The sequence below is a fragment of the Phyllostomus discolor genome, chromosome 1 (assembly GCF_004126475.2).
Source record: "Phyllostomus discolor isolate MPI-MPIP mPhyDis1 chromosome 1, mPhyDis1.pri.v3, whole genome shotgun sequence".
Classification (NCBI taxonomy): domain Eukaryota; kingdom Metazoa; phylum Chordata; class Mammalia; order Chiroptera; family Phyllostomidae; genus Phyllostomus; species Phyllostomus discolor.
Window position 1 is genome coordinate 63,661,148 of NC_040903.2, and position 18,881 is coordinate 63,680,028.

An 18,881-nucleotide genomic window follows, 5' to 3' on the forward strand; every position below is an offset into this window, starting at 1 on the left:
ATTACTACTCAATTTATACCTAGTATAGATTTAGAAGTTAGACAGCTTGTTCATTGTGCATGATGGAAACATATCCTCACAAAGAATAATTCTGACTGTGTGTCATGCACACCAAACATGATGTAGAAGTAAATACGAACAAGTGCTAAATTTCCACAGCTCCCCGAACTGTTCTCCACTATCAGACCTGGATGCACTGCCATCCTGTTTGCTGGGGTCAGCATCCCGGTGCTGACGTCTGACAGAGCATGCCTGCAGGTTTTCGTGGAGACCTGTGAAGACGACTGTCTAAAAATCCGGCATTATCACCGCTGCCTCCGCTTTGGTAAGCCCTTCACTTAACACTACTCCACAATCACATCTTGATTTTCCTAAAAAGGCAGAAACATTTTAAAAGCCAGAGATTAAACATTTTTGCATCCTTAGTAAAGGCATTGTTCTGTCTTTATAAAGTCATTTGACTCGGAGCATGTCATATCAAAACACTCTTAAAAAAGATGATGCACATTAAGTAACTGAATGTACTAGACAGAGGAAAAGCTTTAAACAAAGATAACTCATTTTATTAGATTAAAAAACATTCTCCAAAGGCTGTTTTGCCTCTAAGAACCATAACTGTATAATGCAGTTAAATATTTACTCTAAAATTCCACTTAATGATATTTTGTAAAAAAAAAAAAAAAGAAGTTTAAAAAAAAAACAAGAAAAACTCTCTACATCTTGAGTTTAAAATTGCCCTCCTAAAAAGAGTCTTTTCTTAATTGGCAACCACTTTTAAAACACTGTCATGTGATCTACTTGTTTGAAACTTTTGGCTGTTTGAACAAAGTATCAAAAATTTGATACATAATAGCACTTCTAGTTATAGTTGCAAAATCTAACATACATTCTAAATTCTAAAAAATGTCAAAGCAAGTCAATTAGACGGCTTTATTAGATCGACTTATTTTCATTTACTACTACTTACTGCACATGTAGAATGACAGTAAGAATATCCACTTCCAAGAATGGGATATGGTGTCAAACGATTTAGAACTTCCTCTCCTTATAAACAACTGACATCCTCCTAGCCACTGCCACCATACAGGTTCTTCCCACAATCTCCCTGGCGCCTGGTGCCCAGGCTTCCTGGCCTTCCTCCCATGCCATCTTTACTTCTGTCCAACCCGCCTGCTCTGTTGGCTCTCAGTTTTTAAGTGTCCCTTCTTCAAGGAAGCCTGACCAGCCATTTAGGCTGGCTCCCTCTTCTCCCCGCTCAGGGCTCGCAGTTCACTTGCTCGTCCTTCCCAGCACTTCTCAGACTTTGTCACTGAAGAACTTGCTGTTGACTGATTCACACCCTACTCCACTCAAGGCCGTCAGTTGTCTGGAAGCAGAGACCATGTATCTGACTGCCCATTAACTCCCCCAAGCATAGCACAGGGACAGTTGTGTAAAAGCTACTCCATTAATTTTTTTGACTGAGTGTAATTGAATGACTTCATTCCAAATAGACTACCCATGTTGTAGACACACTTCTAGTTAACTATATGTTTGTTTGCATCTCTCTCTAGTTAAGTGTCAGCTCAGAGATGTCTTTCTGGAACACCTCCCATCTACATGTCTATATCACCTGACCTCCTTTTATGCTTTTTAAACCACTTGTCACCCCAACACACAATTGTCTGCTCGCTGTCTGCCTATACTAGCAGTGTGCAAGCTTCACAAGAACATGTTTGGGTTTTTTTTGTCTGCTTTGTGCTTTGCCATATCCCAAGAACCAAGAACAGTTTCTGGTACCCTGTAGGCACTGCATAAAGAGGTGTTGTGTGGGTGAATCAATGAATGAATGCAAGGAAAGCTGCACAAAGGGATACCCACTCACACACCCTGACTTCCACTTTCTGATCGTCTCTGCCCATGTGATCAGCAGCCTTTCGTCACAATAAAAGATTTCCACTTTCCTTTCTGTTTTCCAAATGCAAGCTTCTCTGACATCGATACTATTTTAACTAGTATATAAAAACAAGTGCCCTGCTAAAACAGAGCCCAAAACAGTTCAGGATGCCAGAACAAATTCATTCCTTTCAACATTTCCAGGGCAACAGCAAACCCAAGATGACCTTCTGGCTCCCTTTTGCCAAAATGCATTATAACCCTGCTCCCATAAATGCTCACCAAAAGCAGATGAGCTCACCATGTAAATGAATGTAAATAGTACATTTCCTATCTGGAAGAATTCTGTATACAATTTAAGTAATCTGATGTTGCTAATAAATTATAAGTTTAATAAAATCATGCTACCAAAAGAACTTTTAAATTTTGTTTGTTGTACCCTTTAAAAGTGTGAATTTTATGGGATGTGAATAATATCTCAATTTAAATAAAGCCACTTGAGGAACATTCTACAAAACACGATCAGATCTCCTCAAAACTATCAGGGTCATCAAAACCAAAAAGTCTGAGAAGCTACCACAGCCAAGATGAGCTTAAGGAGATATAACAATTAAATAGGAGGCAATACCAGGGGTGGGATTCTGGAACAGGGAAAAGATCATTGAGGGAATGCCTAGGAAACATGAATAAAGTATGCACTGTAGTCGGTGATGAGCAAAATGGTGCGGGACATATGCAAACTGTACCATATTTGCAATCTTCTTTTAATTTAAAACTAACTGAAAATAAAAAGCTAATAAAGAAAAAAATTTAGTTTCCTTTAGTGTTGTAAACTGAGGTGATTAATACCTCCAATAACCCAGAAGCTTCAGCAATAAAATTTTAGGTTTGTCATCATCTCAAGAAGTCCTGCCTTCCTCTTGCAATTTTCAACCCAATGCCATCAAATCCAGTCTGTGTACACTGAACATCTCCACAGGCCTGGCATAGCAGTACGTTTGCGGTGAACAGAAAGATGATGAAGATAAAACCTGTGCTTCACTAAAAGGTGAATACAACGCTCAAATAATCAGCATGTTCAATGGAATAAGAGATAACTAACAGTGGCTGAGCATTATCTTAAGCATTTTTCATGAAATAACATTTTTAACTCTCTCAATGACCCTATGAGGTAGGTACTATACTTATGCTGTCTTCACAGAGAGGATATGGTACCCAAGAGCCATGAATTAAGTCTCCTGAGGATGAAGAGCTAATGAGTGACAGAGCTGAATTTAGTGAAGCATGTGGACTTCTAACCACTACACCACACAGCCTTCCAGAAGTACCCAGATGTTCAAGCCCAGGAGAATCTCCACACTTGGAAAGCTTCCACACATGGAACAATACTTGAGGAGTGCATCAAATGACCAGTAGGACTTTTTAAAATATATATATATTTTAATCCTTACCTGAAGACATTTTTTCCATTGCTATTTCTTGTACAGAGAGAGGGAAGAAGAGAGGGAAGGAGAGGAAAAGGGAGGGAGCGAAACATCAATCAGTTGCCCTTTGTACATGTCCTGACTAGGGCTCAAGCCCACAACCTGCATTTGTGCCCTGACCAGGGATTGGACCCACAATATTTTGGTGTACAGGACACACTCCAATCAATGCACCCACCCAGCCAGGACAATCAGTAGGTTTTTTTTTTTAAATAATGAGAATGACAGGGTAGAGAGAAGGGACAGAAACAAGAATGCTACCAGGACAGGAATATGGGCTGATGGCTGTTGCTTGTCACCGTTTAGAGAACCCGGGTTCCAGGCACATTACAGGTACCACTCACTGGATCCTCACAGCACACAGTGTGAAGGATGATATTGGTGTCCGCACTTTACAGATAAGCAAAGGGAGGCTTGAGAATTATTTCTACATCAAAAGCAAGAACTCGAACACAAGTCTGTCCAAATGTACAATCTCTCAACCACATGGTTCCTCCATCTCTTACTAATAAAAAAAAAGGATGCTATAATTCTACTTGCATGCTTTTCTCCCAAACTTACGTGGATGGGATTACGTGCACATGAATGCATGTGAGTGAGAGGGTGAGATGAAAGGATCTGGACAGGTAATAATGGTTGCACCTTTAGGGGAAAGGAATTATGAGTAATTTTTATTTTCATCTCAACATTTTTTCTTTGTTTTTTTTTTCTACTTCATGTTTTCTCTTATGAGTATGTGCTATTTTTCTGCTTAGGAAAAGAGCAATACAGAAAATTATGATGGAATCCATTGAAAGTTCACATTATGTTGCTATAAAATGTTTTCTGTTGACTTAATATTTTTACTTCTTCAACCCCACTTTCAAAAATGATGAACAAGCACCCTCAAATACAAGTGGGCCAAAGAGGAGGCTGCCCATGGTCTTCTGAGGGGAGGCTGTTCCCCCAGTCACTCAAGGGACCCCCTATAGCTTTCTACCATCTCTCATCCTCCCCCCAATCTGCTCTGTAGTACGAAAATCAGCCTGCACAAGCAGGCAAGCGGATTACTATTAGACTGCCAACAGGTGTCACACTAGGTGTCCCTAGGATTTATTTGGCCTCTGTTAAAGTTAATCCCAAATTTTAAAACTTGGACCCTCACCCATTCTTTTCAATGGCAAAAGAGCCCTGAAAATAGCTATTTTCTCTGAAGGCTTAACCTTAGCAGAGTCCTGTAAACAGTGGTAGCAAGTGCCATAAGGGTGAAGAGGTTTAACCAAAGTGGTAGGCTTACATCCACGCAATAGTAAGCGGACTGATGGTGAGAGCTTTTTAAAGTTTCAGCTTTACTTTTAGCAGAAGGGAAGTGTCATGAAAGAAAGAGAAGACAGGTGAGGTCATTTTGACCCAGGTTATACTCGATGGAGAACTTCAGAGGGCAAGATGACCCAGGTCAATAAACGCCAAGGGTGGAGGCAGAAGAACAGGAAAACGCATCTCTTTTTTTCATCAAAAGACTTAATGTGGATCCTGGAGGGAAAGATAGCCTATGCCCCATTTTCTTTTATTTCTTTTACTGAGTTTTCAGAATTTGATCAGCAGCTGCTCCAACCCAGACATTTCCCTGTGGTTTCTGTTATTCCTATTCCCCACAACTGCCCCGTGAGGGAAGGATATGACATCCCTGTTTTGGAGATGAGGAAAGTGGAGACCAGGGAGGTTGACCTTCACAACATGACCTGGCTTATGACCCAGAATGAAACGCCAGTCCTCTCTGGCCCATGTTTTTCCCCATTACATCATCCTGCCTGCCCTGTATAGGGCAAAATTACTGACCTCAGTGAGAACATCAATGCCTTTGGTAATCAAAGGAAAAGACGAGGAAATTAGAGGTGCAGTTGACCCTTGAACAACACGGGTTTGAACTGCATGGGTCCACTTATATGTGGATTTATAAAAATAGCCCCACTAAATGTATTTTCTCTTCCTTATGATTTTAATAACATCCTTTTCTTGCTTTACTGGGAGGATACAGTATATAATACATAGCACATACAAAATATGCATCAATTGACTATTTATATTATCAGTAAGGCTTCAGGTCAACAGTAGTTAAATTCTGGCAGAGTCAAAAGTTAAAAGCAAATTTTCAACTGGGGGGTTCAGCCCCCTAACCACCATGATGTTCAAGGATAAACTGTATCACCTAAAAGAGGAACTAAGATTCAGTCTAGTGCAACTGACAGCAACCCCCTCATTTGGGAAGACATCCCTGTCACTCATTCTGGGGACAATTCCTCTCCTTGCGTAGACTCTGTCTCAAGCCTTCATCTGTGGTTTCAAAGAAGCTGGAGTGACTGTCTGGTGACTCCATCCTGTTACATTTTAATGCTGGTAAATATAATACCATTCTTCTTCCAAAAAGCAAAAGGCAAATGGGGCTACTAGGTTTCTAAACTACAGTCTTATATGGCCTCAGAGTGCTCCCTTGCATAAATACACACCATACACCAACTCGGAAGCCAAGAAAAGAAACTATAAATAGCCCATTCCAGCAGCAGAGGAAGCGACCTGTTGCCATGCCAACTTGTACACATAAGCATGAGGGTGGAATCCTCAGGACACATCTTCTCTTTGAGCTGAATCTATACCCAAGGAGGATACCATGAAGAAAACACCTTTGGCTACAATGGGACAAAAGTGATTTTTATAAAATTATGAAAGTCAGAGGAAGATAAAATTCATAACTGAGACTCCTAGAGGGGAAATGAAGTTTGGGTGACTTGTCTGAACTAAAAGAGTTTTGATGTCATTCTTTCATGTTAAAGTACATTTTAAACATAGGTACTTGTGTTTACAAAAAGGAGGAGGTAATAACCAGTATTCAGTATGGCATCATAGCAAAATTTAAATCAAATGAAAGACACACTGCTGTACTAAATACTTTGAAGAAATCCTTGGGTCTACCTTTAAAATCAGTGTTGAGTTTCTCTTGATTCAAAGATCTCCAAAATTAATAAAAAGAGGTAAATATGCGTACCTTGTTATGGTACATTCAGAATTACTAGAGCCCCCCAAAATGTATCTGGCCACAAAAAAGTCAAAGTTTTATTCAACACCACTAACCAGGTAGGTTACAGACTAAATGGAAAGAAGGTGGTGCTGGGGAAGGGGGTGTGGGGGGGAAGCTCTATGTTCAACTGAAACACACAGCTCACTGTCTGTCGATGCACTAACTTGATCATCCTCCCTTATACTGAAGGGCACAGAGGATCCTTGTTAATGGTTGTTGGATAAATACCAGCTCTCTACAACAATCTGTAAAATAGCAAGGGCTACTCTCCTTGCTATTGATAAGCTCTTTCTCCAGATCTCACAAATATAATCATGTTTTCTGATATTCTGCTGAAAGAACGTAGAAAATTTAAGTTACTGACATTTCTTTCATAGTATTTAGTTTACAATGCAATGAAAACGGTTGTAACTACTCAGCTGGTAAAAATCCATTCTAGAGTAAGGCCAGGAAGATTATGATTGCTTTGTGTGCATGTCCCAACTGGAACACACAGCTGCCCGTCTCTCTCTCTTTACAAAGGTAGACTCAGTGCCTAATGTGGACTGAGCTGCTGCTCTATAGTTTGGTCATTCCCCACCCAGTCCCTGCAGGATTTGCAGTTGAAACATAGTTTTCCCCCAGGTCTTATCATCAGGCCTATCCAGCACCTTTTTCCTGTGGCTCAAAGGTTCTCAGAGTTTCAGACTTACTAACATGAGTCCTTCTAAGTCCCTATATCCATGGCAATACTGAGGCCAGTCCTTACACCTCAGAACTGAATGCAGAAGAAGCAGAAACACTGATTTAGATTTCATTGGCTTTCCACTAGCCCTGTGTCTAAAGGATATACATATGTGCTCCACACCCAATACTCTTACTTTCAGCCAAAGGTATTTCTATCATCCACACTAAATGAAACAAGAGGGAAAGGACTCCCTTGCAACACACTTTTCTGTGATCTTATTCTACCCTGAAGAAACAAATGAGAATACAATGAATCAAGAAATGAGAGATTCATGTGCTCGCTTCGGCAGCACATATACTAAAATTGGAACAATACAGAGAAGATTAGCATGGCCCCTGCGCAAGAAATGAGAGATTCTGTTGGTTAATCAGGTTCTTGAGACATGTTGTCCCCTGTCTGATTCATCTCTGAATGATTTTCCAGGTCTGGCATGTATTTAAATGATTGACATGCACAAATCAGACATTTAATAAATGCCTCCTGAGTGAGACTGAATCTGAGATGTTACATTATTATTATGTAAGCTCTAACAAAGACCAATAAGGTGCAGTTAATGCTTACAGTACCCTTTTAAATGATCTATAAATCAGTCTGAAGGTCACTGACAACAAGTATCTCACGCAAGCACAGAGGATCACGTGCACTGGCATTACAATGATAAGGACCTCCATCCCTATGGGCTTACTACTTAGAACCATAACAAATACAATAAAATGACATTACCCCACTTCAACTCTAGGTCTTCAAAAACAACCACCAATAAAAGGAGAGGGAGGGCTCTGGCTGGGTACTCACTTGGTTAGAGCATTCACCCAATACGCCAAGATTATAGGTGTGATCCCTAGTCAGGCACATACAAGAATCAACCAATAAAGCATAACTAAGTAGAACAACAAATTGATGCCTGTCTGTCTCTGTCTCTCTGGCTCTTTCTCCTGCTTTAAAATCATTTTTTTTAAAAAAAAAGAACAGGAGAACCACAGCGGCATGTGCCCCAGGGGGACTCTGAGATGGGAGATGAGGTACTACATCCTACAGTCCCTCCCATAGCTCTATCCTCATAGGGTAGTCATCCTGCCTTGTTAAATGGGAGTTTAGCTTAAAAAATACATACAATATGCATTCTAAGTACTAAATACAAGCCAGCTGCTTTCTGTACACCAGTTATATTCAACACCATGTATACAGTATTTTGTGCATAATTTTTAAGACTCTAAAGGGTACTTCTCCCTCTCTATTTTCCCCTTACTAAATGGATTTAGTCAATGTCTTTATAATCTAAACCCCAGCCACGGCAAGACTACACTGTGAATAAAACCTTCCCTCGGCCACTACCTAAAAGGCAGGGAATCCCCCTCCCCATGTCAAAACCCTTTCTCCCTGTCATTGCTATCAAGTTCTGGAATTCTTTACTCCTAACCCAAATCTCCAGTCACCCCTCATTATTTTCTCTCAGTCCTCTCTTAACTCCTCTGTGTCCCTTGAAACTCCAGGCTGCAGTAAACAAACTTCCTCACACCCTTCACCATTTCAGCTGAAATGTGTGCAGCCTTCTCTGACTTACGGCTGCTCCCCATCTGCAGCCCTCTCAAACGGGGACAGACTTCCAGACCACTCACCTTCACCCTCGAAATTCTAATCCCTGCTTTTGGCACTCCAGCTCTCCACTGTTTCCTTCCACCCACCTTTCTACACTTGGTTGCTGCTAATTCTTAATGTTCCCTGAACAGCAAGCCAAATATTGCTCACTATTCTCCTAGAGAAATAGTGCTTTTCCTCCAGCCATGACTTTGTTACCTTGGTCCCTACTCCTACGCTGCCCTTTCCTTTCTTCCCATTATTGGAGGGTCACATTTAATTTCTCCTCCCATCCCCTTGTGGCTCCTCAATAAGAACACAATCTTCCAATATCATACTATTATAACACCATCTCTAGTTCCCAATTTAAGACATTTCCACATCTATTAAACACACTCTGTGCCTATTTTAGCTCCTTTTGAAAACTGTAAGCTTCCTGGGGTTAGAGATCCTATCAGGCAATGTCTTGTATTATGTATTGGGTGACTGTCAATACATCTTCCAATAATTGATGTTTTCTTTCTTTCCCGTTTGTACAAAACCAAATATCTACACACTCACATGGTTGTTCGGTAAACACTATAAGGGACTGAACTGGAGTGCACAACTTTCTGGGCATACCAGACAAGAGTCTGAAAACGACATGAAAGGTGCTCCCATCCACAATATGCTGAGTTCAGTACAGGATCTGGTCCTAACACGCCAACAGTGTCTGTGGCAAGTACACCAGCAAGAACTCCCACCCCGCCCAGGTTTCTGCATGCACTGTGCTATTTTTCTGCTGGATATCACGATAATTTGGGGTGGAAGGTGTTTTGAATTTTCAAAGCTACATGGCTGGGGCACCATGCCCCCTTACAGTGGCTGTGTGTATGTACATGTGTGTGGTGGTGCTGGTGGTGTGTGTGCATGTGTGGGTGAGCACAGGTGTCTGTGTATACAAAAGCAACTGCTGAAGACTTAGTGACTAGGAACCTGTTAAATTTAACAAAATTAATGCTCTTCATAAAACATATTTTCCTAATGTTGATTTAATAGTTCAATAATTCTCACCTGTTCTACATACATAATCATTTTATTCTGACTCAACGTGGTCCTTTGCCCAGCATCCATCTCATTTATTTAATATGCAGCACAGTAAGCTGGCAGAAGGTGGCCAACTACTCGTATGTGTTTGTGAGGGCAGATCTTTGTAAGTTTCTGCTGCTTCCTGGAGACCCTCAGTCAAAGGAGCCTCTCAGTCCTAAACTAGCACCGATGTGGAAAATGACAGCAGTAATGACTCTGATTTGTTTTTAAGATGTTATTTACTTTTATAGAGAGAGGAAGGGAGGGAGGGAGAGAGGGAAAGAAACAGATCACTGTGTGAGAGATACATTGATTGGCCATCTCTGGGACGCCCCCAACTGGGGACCTGGCCAGCAACCCAGGCATGTGCCCTGGCTGGTAATGGAACCGGTGACCATTCAGTTCATAGACCACCACTTAATCCACTGTGCCAGGGCTGACTCTGATACTTTTAATTTGTATTTCAAACAACATTGTATGAATGTTTACTCTGACCAACATAATTACATTGTGTTTCGTATTAAGAAACATGGAAGACCCCAAGATTCCATAGGTTTATTTAAAATGATTTAATAACAAAGCCCTATTGTGAGGTAAGTTCTCATCAGCCAGCTGAAATGGCTTTATCAATCTCTAGTTAATAGAAGAGACTTAAATGTCACTTTATGTATATTTATATATTAACATTTTATTTATAAATAATTGTATGCCATAGGTGCTGCAAACACTCTTCATTTTGATTTCTGTTTCTAAACATATATTTTTATTATTAAAGTCCTGAAACCAGAATGAAAAATAAGTCTCAACTGTTTAAAGTGAATTTGTTTTTTAAACATTTGTGTTAGTCAAGGGAGAAATTTAAAGGTTACACTCAACACATCTAAGTTAGGTTTAAATCTGAACGGCAGCAGAAAAAAACGTATCTGGTACACTTGCTCCTCTGTAGTGGCCGCATCCAGCGAACAGTAAGTCAAGTCTGCAGTCAGAGGTAGTGGCTTGAACCGCCACCTTTGAAGACACTAAGTTTTTATTTCTCTCTAACAATGGCAAAATTAAACAAAGACAAAGCAATTTTTCAAAGTATTCTAAAGGTAACTACAGTTGACCCTTGAACAACATGGTGGTTAAGGGTGTTCACCCCCCAAATCCTACCCCACGCAGCTGAAAATCCACATATAACACTTGACTCCCCCAAAACCTCACACTAATTGCCTTCTAGTTGACCAGAAGCCTTACTGACACCATAAACAGTTGATTAACACATAATTTGTATGTTATATGTATTCTATGCTATATTCACATAACAAAGCAAGCTAGATAAAATGACACATTAAGAAAATCACAAGGAAATTACATTTACTGTATGTATTTTTTAAAGTCCACGCATGAGTGGACCATGCAGTTCAAACCTGTGCTTTCACGGGTGAACTATATTACGGGAGAGAATCTCTATTTGGTAACTGTGACAGAATGGAGTCTCTTTTTAACTCTTCAGAAGTTTCTGGGAGTAGATTTCTACTGATAAAATACTCATTAATAAAGACCATTTGAAACCAACCAGCTTCAGCTCTCTACTGGCACACTACCCTCGCTACTGCCAATTGCCCCCCGAGCATATAATTTGCAAGGATATTTGTGGTACTTTTATAGAAATATAAAATCTAAACATTTAAAAGTCTCAGTGAATTGCCAAGTATTTCTAAAACCTACAAAAATATAACAAGACACAGCCCTACCACTGGATACAAACTTCTTAATAATCAAAAAGGCATATAATGTCCTTGTTTCTCAAGATAAAGTTCTATTCAAGCATGTCTCCCATATGCAGAACCCCAATGATTCACTTGTTATGCCAATTCCCCAAAATAGAAAATATTAAACAAGACACTCACTATTCTAAGAAACTTCAAACTCATCCCTGAAAGTCAAATTTCCCTAAAGTCACCCCCTAAACACAAATTTCCTATGACCTGAATCTCTTAGGAACCTCTTTCCTTACATGTCTCAGAATCTTTCAATGAAGAATCCATCTCTCACCCATGGGTGCCATGTGATGAGATACAGTGTCCTAAAATAAGCTGCTTTATCAGCACTATTTGAAACGATATTTATAGAGTTTACTCTGTACCAGTCATGATGTTTTTATAAATCACAGTACTTGATAAATTCTCTTTCCTTCACCTATACTATCCCTTTTATTTCTCACTTTAGCTTTGTAAGATAGGCCTTATTATTTTTCCCATTTAAAGATAAAGTAAAACTCACTAGTGGTGAGTAAAAATTGCCCAAAGTAAGATAGCTAGAGATTTTTGGGAGCATGAATTTGAACTCAAGCAGCCTGACTCTGGAAAAATTGCCCAAAGTAAGATAGCTAGAGATTTTTGGGAGCATGAATTTGAACTCAAGCAGCCTGACTCTGGAATTGTCACATGCTCATGGCGACGAGGTGATTCTATTACTGAAGGACAAACACTTACGTGCTAGCCTTTCACTGGTCACTGAGGTAAGACGCATTGAAAGTAAATTAAAACAAGTGTAGGCTTTTGGCAATGAATGCTGATGATATTAATATGAAAATAAAACCTTGGTGACAAAGACAGCCTGGTGCGGCACAGAGGGCACAGAACACCAGGTTAAATCCTACCTCTAACGTTCCCCAGCTCTGGGAACTTTGGCCTGATTTCTCTGGACTTCTATATCCACACTCTCAGAAGGTACAGTATCAATAGAAAGAAAAAGATGTATGGAAAAACTAGAAAGCACACAGTATATAGAATTTAAGGGGAACAGTGAAGGAAGATTCAAGATAACAGAAAAGCATTTTCAATCAGCTACTCAGATGGAAGCCTCGCTCTTCACATCTTTAAAGATGTAGGTCTTGTAATCCCCCAGGAGAGTAGATCTTTTACCTCCCACCTTGCTCTGCCCTCCATTTAGAGCTATGCCTAAAGCAGGAATCCATTACTTCATGGGGAAGACACAGGGTACAATAAAGAACACACAGTATCCGGGAGATGTCTGCTTTCCTCTTGCCCTGTGTGGGGGGCAGAGACACTCATACTGGCATCATGTGTAATGGAAGGCAACTCTTTCCATGGCTAAGTGCTTTCCTGGCAACCCTTTTTGACAACCTTGTCACCCTTCCTTGGTGGAACTACATCCCCTCTGTGCTACCATGCTGTCTGCCCACCCTGCACACACACACTTGAGCCCAGCTGCCAACGTAGAACTTAATCCTTGTCTACAGAGATTGATCCAAACGGTGCTGCAAGAACTCAGCAAACCACATAAGGGCCCTTCCCTGTTGGTTCTTTGAACTGGAACCAGGAGGGGCAAAAAGGAAGAAATGGCCTTTTATTCTCTGTTGTCAAGGCTGGCAAAAGGGAGCCTGGAGCTTCCTATCGCCACATCCCTGCCGAGACAGGAAAATCTTGTCTGTGGGGGAAGAGAATACAAAACCTGTGCGGGCACAGTCCTGCCAGCCTCTTGTCACCCCAGTAAAATCCACGCTTTTTAGCGTTATAGGTGGCAACAAATTCCCTTTTGCTAATGTGAGTTTGAGATGAGATTCTGTCACAACCCCAAAATCCTAACTTGTCACAATCACCTTGCTAAGGGACAACCCCTATATTCCCTAAATAGAGAAACTGAGTGAAACATATATCAGAAGGAACACAAATGCCATGCAGAAGACAGAACTGGATGTCCTTCCCAATTCCACTTGAAAAATTTCCTGTGCTGGGAAGCATAATAGAAAATTATTACTATAAAGGTCTGAAAACAAGAACACCAATTTTCTCTGGGTGTGTGCCACGTGTGCTTTTACAGGCACAGTGAATGGTACTGAATATAACACACGGTGTCCAACACCTCACCACTGAGCAAGTGGATCTTCCTTTTCCCTAAAGTAACATTCCAAGCAGAAGTTATCATGACTACCTATAAAATAAAATCCAAACTTTAGTATGTTAATTTTCTCCAATTATTAAGATTATCAAACATCTCATTCAATTCCTCTAAGATGTCTAAGATTGTGGTAAAACCAGACAATACGACATTCAAACTAAAAAATATCCTTGTCAAGAACACAAGTTACTGTTTTCTCCCTGCTCTGCCTCTAACACATCAGTACTGCTCAAATGTTAAGACCACAACAATCATTTTGCTAGTCTTCTTGTCCCCACGAGGGTTTTTTCAACACACACACACACACACACACACACACACACGATACACACAACATTAAAATATTCTAGCTTTATATTGGCAACCTGGGGCAGTTTTATCACAAAGACTAAACTTTGATCACTCAAAATATATAGAGGCAGCACACATGGCCATGAATACGTATGCCTGGACACACAAGTACATATATGCACTCCTTCCCAGGGAGACGTTTTCACAGACCTGTTCATTGTCACTAGGAATTCACTTGCTACTAGACAGAAAAGAACAAAGGACAGTCTGAGGAAGGCGTGAGGGGGTCCAGTGAGTTGTTCTCTCACTGTGCCCAGCGGAGAGTGCTTTCCTAAGCCCCTTCTAAGAATCTTACATTTCCTTCACCCTCTAAAGGACCTCAGTTCTTTTTTTCACCATCCAACACCTGTCCACTCTTCCTCTGGTAACAGCCCTCTGATTTGTCCCCTACAAAGTCGCCATTTTTCATATTCTTAGTCCATATGCACTTTGTAGAAGTGACTTTTTTATATAGGTAGACCAGGCCAGACAGCCTGTGCCAGACCCCAAAGTGAGGGAGGGGCCATAGGAGGAGGCTGGCCGGGGCTGTGCAGCAGCATCATTGTCCCGTTGTCTGGGTAACTAACAGCATGGCCTGTGATGACAGATTCCCTATCCCCGGGGCAGAGACACAGCAGGAGGAGGCCAGAGAGTGAAGTTTGAAGTCCAGAAAGCAATGGGCAAAGGGAAAAGCCCTCCTACCCCCTTCCAGTCCTGATTGTGGGGAACCCAGAGAACACAGTGGCACGTGTACCTAAGTGTCAACATGGCGGCAGAGGTAGGTGCTGACCTGCCAGTCTAGCTTGGGAAGCAATAGGATTGACTGGGGAGCCAAACCACTCCAGGGTACATGGCAGTTTGGGCCAGGAGATTTAAATGTAGAAAAGGCAGAGACTAGCTCTCTTCCACTCACATCCACTGCACAGATGTGCAGGTCCATGAGAGTCCTGGCAACTGCTGTGGCCAGGAAGCAAGGACCAGGCCCCGTGGCCAGCATGGCAAAGCTCCCTCATGGTGGGCCACAGCAGCTGGCAGCAGCCTGGCTCCCGGTGCAGAAAGAGGTGCTGGCAGCACCAGCCATGAGTGTGGGCTTCAGGAAGGAGCCTGGGACCTGACAGTGGTGGGGAAAAAAGTTGAGGTGCTTGAATGTTTGTGCGGCAGCCACCTGTGGTTCCCAAAGGATGGTATTTTTATGGGAGAAGGAACTCTGGGCACAGTCTTGGGCTGGTCTGACAGATTATGGCCGAATTTTTTCCTCTGAGTGTTCTGGAGGGATGGGCTCTGGGGCAGAAGCCTGCCATTCTTCCAAACTATGCAGTTTTTTAATAAAGACCTCCTTCCTTTTTCACCAAACTTCTGTCTCCAGAATTTGCCTATGGGAGGTGGGCAGCCCAACCCCAGTTTCTGTTGGGTAACATTTTCTCCCACCTCCAGAGTGAGCACAGAATGGCTGTGTCTGGCTCATCAGTGAGTCGCAGGCCACCAGCCCGAGCTGTTAGTTCATGGCTGTGCAGTCATTCATTCAGGGTCAATGAGAGGCAATGCAACATGAACTTGGAGGGATACACACCTAAAGCTGTTGGGAACCTTCTTGCCACCACCTGGAGCTGAGAATGGAGCAAACATGAGAGAGACTAGTGGCCAGAGACAGAAAAACCAGTTGCCCACGACATGTGAGCCATTCCAGTCATCGACACCTGGGCTTTACTGTTAAATGAACTCCCAAATTTCCTTTTTGCTTAAGCCAGCCAGCCTGAGTCATGTCTGCAATCTCCTGTAACAGAATTCTAACTCATATATGCTGCTTTCCTTCTCTCTCTCTTTCTTTCTCTTTTTTTTCTTTCTTTCTTCCCTTCTTTCTTTCTTTCTCTCTTTCTCTCTTTCTTTCTGATCAGTGTAGGGAAATCGGAACATTGAAATGAACAAGTGGGACAGGCGGTTCCATAAATGTAAGTGACAAATAAGTAGACAAACTGTGACCCAAGAAGTAAAATTTTCCAATAAAAACATTAATCTACACTTAGTTATTAACATATTCACCTTATAAAATATAAACATTTGATCAAAAGCCTCAAAGTGATTGAGTGAATTACTCTAAATTGTAGTTGAACTCATTTATTCAGAAGGAAGTATTTATCATACAATTATACCTTTTATCACTAATTCTGTATGTTTTATTTTTAAATGTAAATAGATCTGGGGAGTAGAATCACAGTACCAAGTAATTCAGATTTGAATTGTCTTGATTTTTAAGATTCATCACTGCTAATTTATAATATACTTATAACCTTTACTATAATAAAAATACTTATAACCTTTACAATAATGTTACATGGCATATTATCTCTAAAGTAATCCATCGAAGAAAATGTGCATACATTTACACATATATAGGATGGATTTATACATACAGCCTGATTCTTAAATTAGATAACTTTCCCAATAGATAACTTTTTCTCTAAAATCTAAAATGTGTCACAACACTTTTGACCCACAAACTTACAACTCTTCAAAGAACAGAAGTATAAATATCTATGGTCAATCTAACATGTTTGAAAGGAAATAAAAAGGCACAAGGCATTTGTTAATAAACATACTGTCCTTTAAAATGACCCACACCAAGGAAGCAAGCTACAAAAGGAAACCCTTATTTGGTGTTTATTGAACTAGATCCTGAAAAACTCATTCAAAACACAGATAGAAATGGCCCTGACAAGAAAAGCTAGGCGACACCCAGGTGCCATGGGGACACAGGCACAGTGTTGTTGCTTCTCCACATTTCCACTTTAGACACCAACACCTGTCTGGCCTCGTCTCCCACCGGCCCAGCCATCAGCTACCGCAGAGGGAACACACTTTCACTCTCTCTTCCTGCCACGGCACAGCACCAGTGCCCTGACCCTCGCAGCCCTTCCCGGTGTCTTCTCCACAAACACTCCTCCCCACCCATCAGTCCCCAGCTCAGATACAACCTCCTGTGTGACATTCTCTCCATTTCCCCGGGGCAGAACCTATCAGTCCTTTCCCTTTGCACGTGCCATATTTCACACTCACTTCTATTACACAGCCCATCACAGTGGACTTTAAAGCACTATATACATTTAATACTTTAATATCTCAGTCCATGAAACTTGTCTTTTTAATTGAGATATAATTGGCATACAGCACTGTGCTTGTTTTAGGCGCACAGCTCAACGAGGTGACACATGTACACACAGTGAAGTGATCATCGCGACAACACACATAACCACACGTAGCCACTAATTATTTTTCTTTATGCTGAGAAGTTCTAAGATCTCTCCTCTTAGCAACTTTCAAATATACAATATGATACTGTTCACTGTAGTTGCCATGTCGTGTATTACACGCCCAGGACTTATTTATCTTAAAACTGGCAAGAATCTTGTTATTTTACTTTCTCTCTGGCCCCCCTCCTGGCAAAGGCACCCCACATGTCGGTGAATACATGAATAAACGAGGATCAGTTGAGAGAACTTAGTACAAACAAAATCTAGCAAAGTCAGAAAGTACAAGTACACTTGGCCTCTTTCCAGGGTAGTTTTCATATATACACAAACAAATGGTCAGAGAAATTGTTTCACAACAGACACCTTCAATCCTGAGCCCAGAGTACTTTTCTGCTTTGAATAAAAATGACTAAACATGTGTGGTCCTGAAACAACTGTGTTTAAAAATCAGGCTATATGCAAACTTATTTTTTTACATCATCAAAATGAAGTTTATTACATTCATATTGCATGTCACATCTTCAGGACACTGATGCTCGCTCTATAAACTGCCACAGAGACAAACTGTGGAAAATGCTAATCAGACTGTTTTGACCTGTTTTATGAGAATATTATAAACACCCCCCAAAGCCCATTAGCATGCAGAGTTATCTAACAAATACTAAGCAATTCTTCTTCTAAAAGGGGTAATTAGGTAGGGTAAAGGGCAGTGCCTCCTGGTAACCAAATAACCTCATTTTCTCAAACAACTCTTCTCCCTCAAACGAATGGCCCAAGGCAGAGAGAGAATGACTGATTTTCAACTTATATGACCACTAATGACTACTTCACTCAAGGGCAAACGGCTGTTAGTCAGCAGCACCAGTTCAAAGGGGGCTGCATAAATTTACTGACAAAGCCACACTAGGACATTAAGATGAGCAGCTGGTTGGGGCTATAAACCCTCCAACCTCCTGCAACTTCACATCCATGAGGAAAACCTACTTATATTGAGTTTGTGCATGGTTTTATTTTGCCTGCTAAGAAAAAAAGTCTTAAAAGATGTTTTTTTCAATGCTAAAGTCTGTAATAAGGTGGTTGGCAGAAAATACCAACCTTTGCCACCAATTTTGTCCTATCAGGCCCTTCAGGCCCTGAAACATCTGAGGAGCCAAGCAGACTGGGCCACCTGAGGACCCTCTGATGGTGTGAAATGGTCCTTCAGTGTTCCTCTGCCGGGCAGACGTTCACCAAGCACTCCCTTCTAAGCCCGTCCTGAGGCCCCACCCCTGCCCTGGGGTCCTGGTCTCTCTCACAGAGCTCCTGCCCACTGCCACCCCCCTCCTACTTCCTCCTGCTGCAAACTATTTAAAGTATTTAAAATCTGTAGAATAATTTAAAAAATGGTACAATCAATACCTATATAAACTTCACTCATTCACTGTGAATGTCTCTCTTCCTTTATGTATACTCAGTACTAGTCAGGTGACCCTTCAGATTCCTCGATCATGGTGCTGGAGCCTTCCCTGAGGTCAGCTCAGCTCTGGGGATGCAGCCCTTTGCCCAGCTTTTGCCAGAGTCCTAGCTCAGTTGGCTGGACTCTGTGTATTATAACCCACATGGTCACCGGC

The 18,881-nt window shown here is 41.3% G+C and overlaps 1 protein-coding gene and 1 non-coding gene across 11 annotated transcripts in view; one reads left to right on the forward strand and one right to left on the reverse strand.

Moving 5' to 3' along the window:
- The window catches only part of CACNB2 (calcium voltage-gated channel auxiliary subunit beta 2), a 328,309-nt gene that overhangs the window by 290,931 nt on the left and 18,497 nt on the right, over positions 1–18,881 (reverse strand). The gene's annotated exons all lie outside the window — the stretch shown is intronic.
- Positions 7,415–7,518, forward strand: LOC114493590. The gene has a single exon (XR_003684224.1). It is a non-coding gene; the product is annotated as a U6 spliceosomal RNA (small nuclear RNA).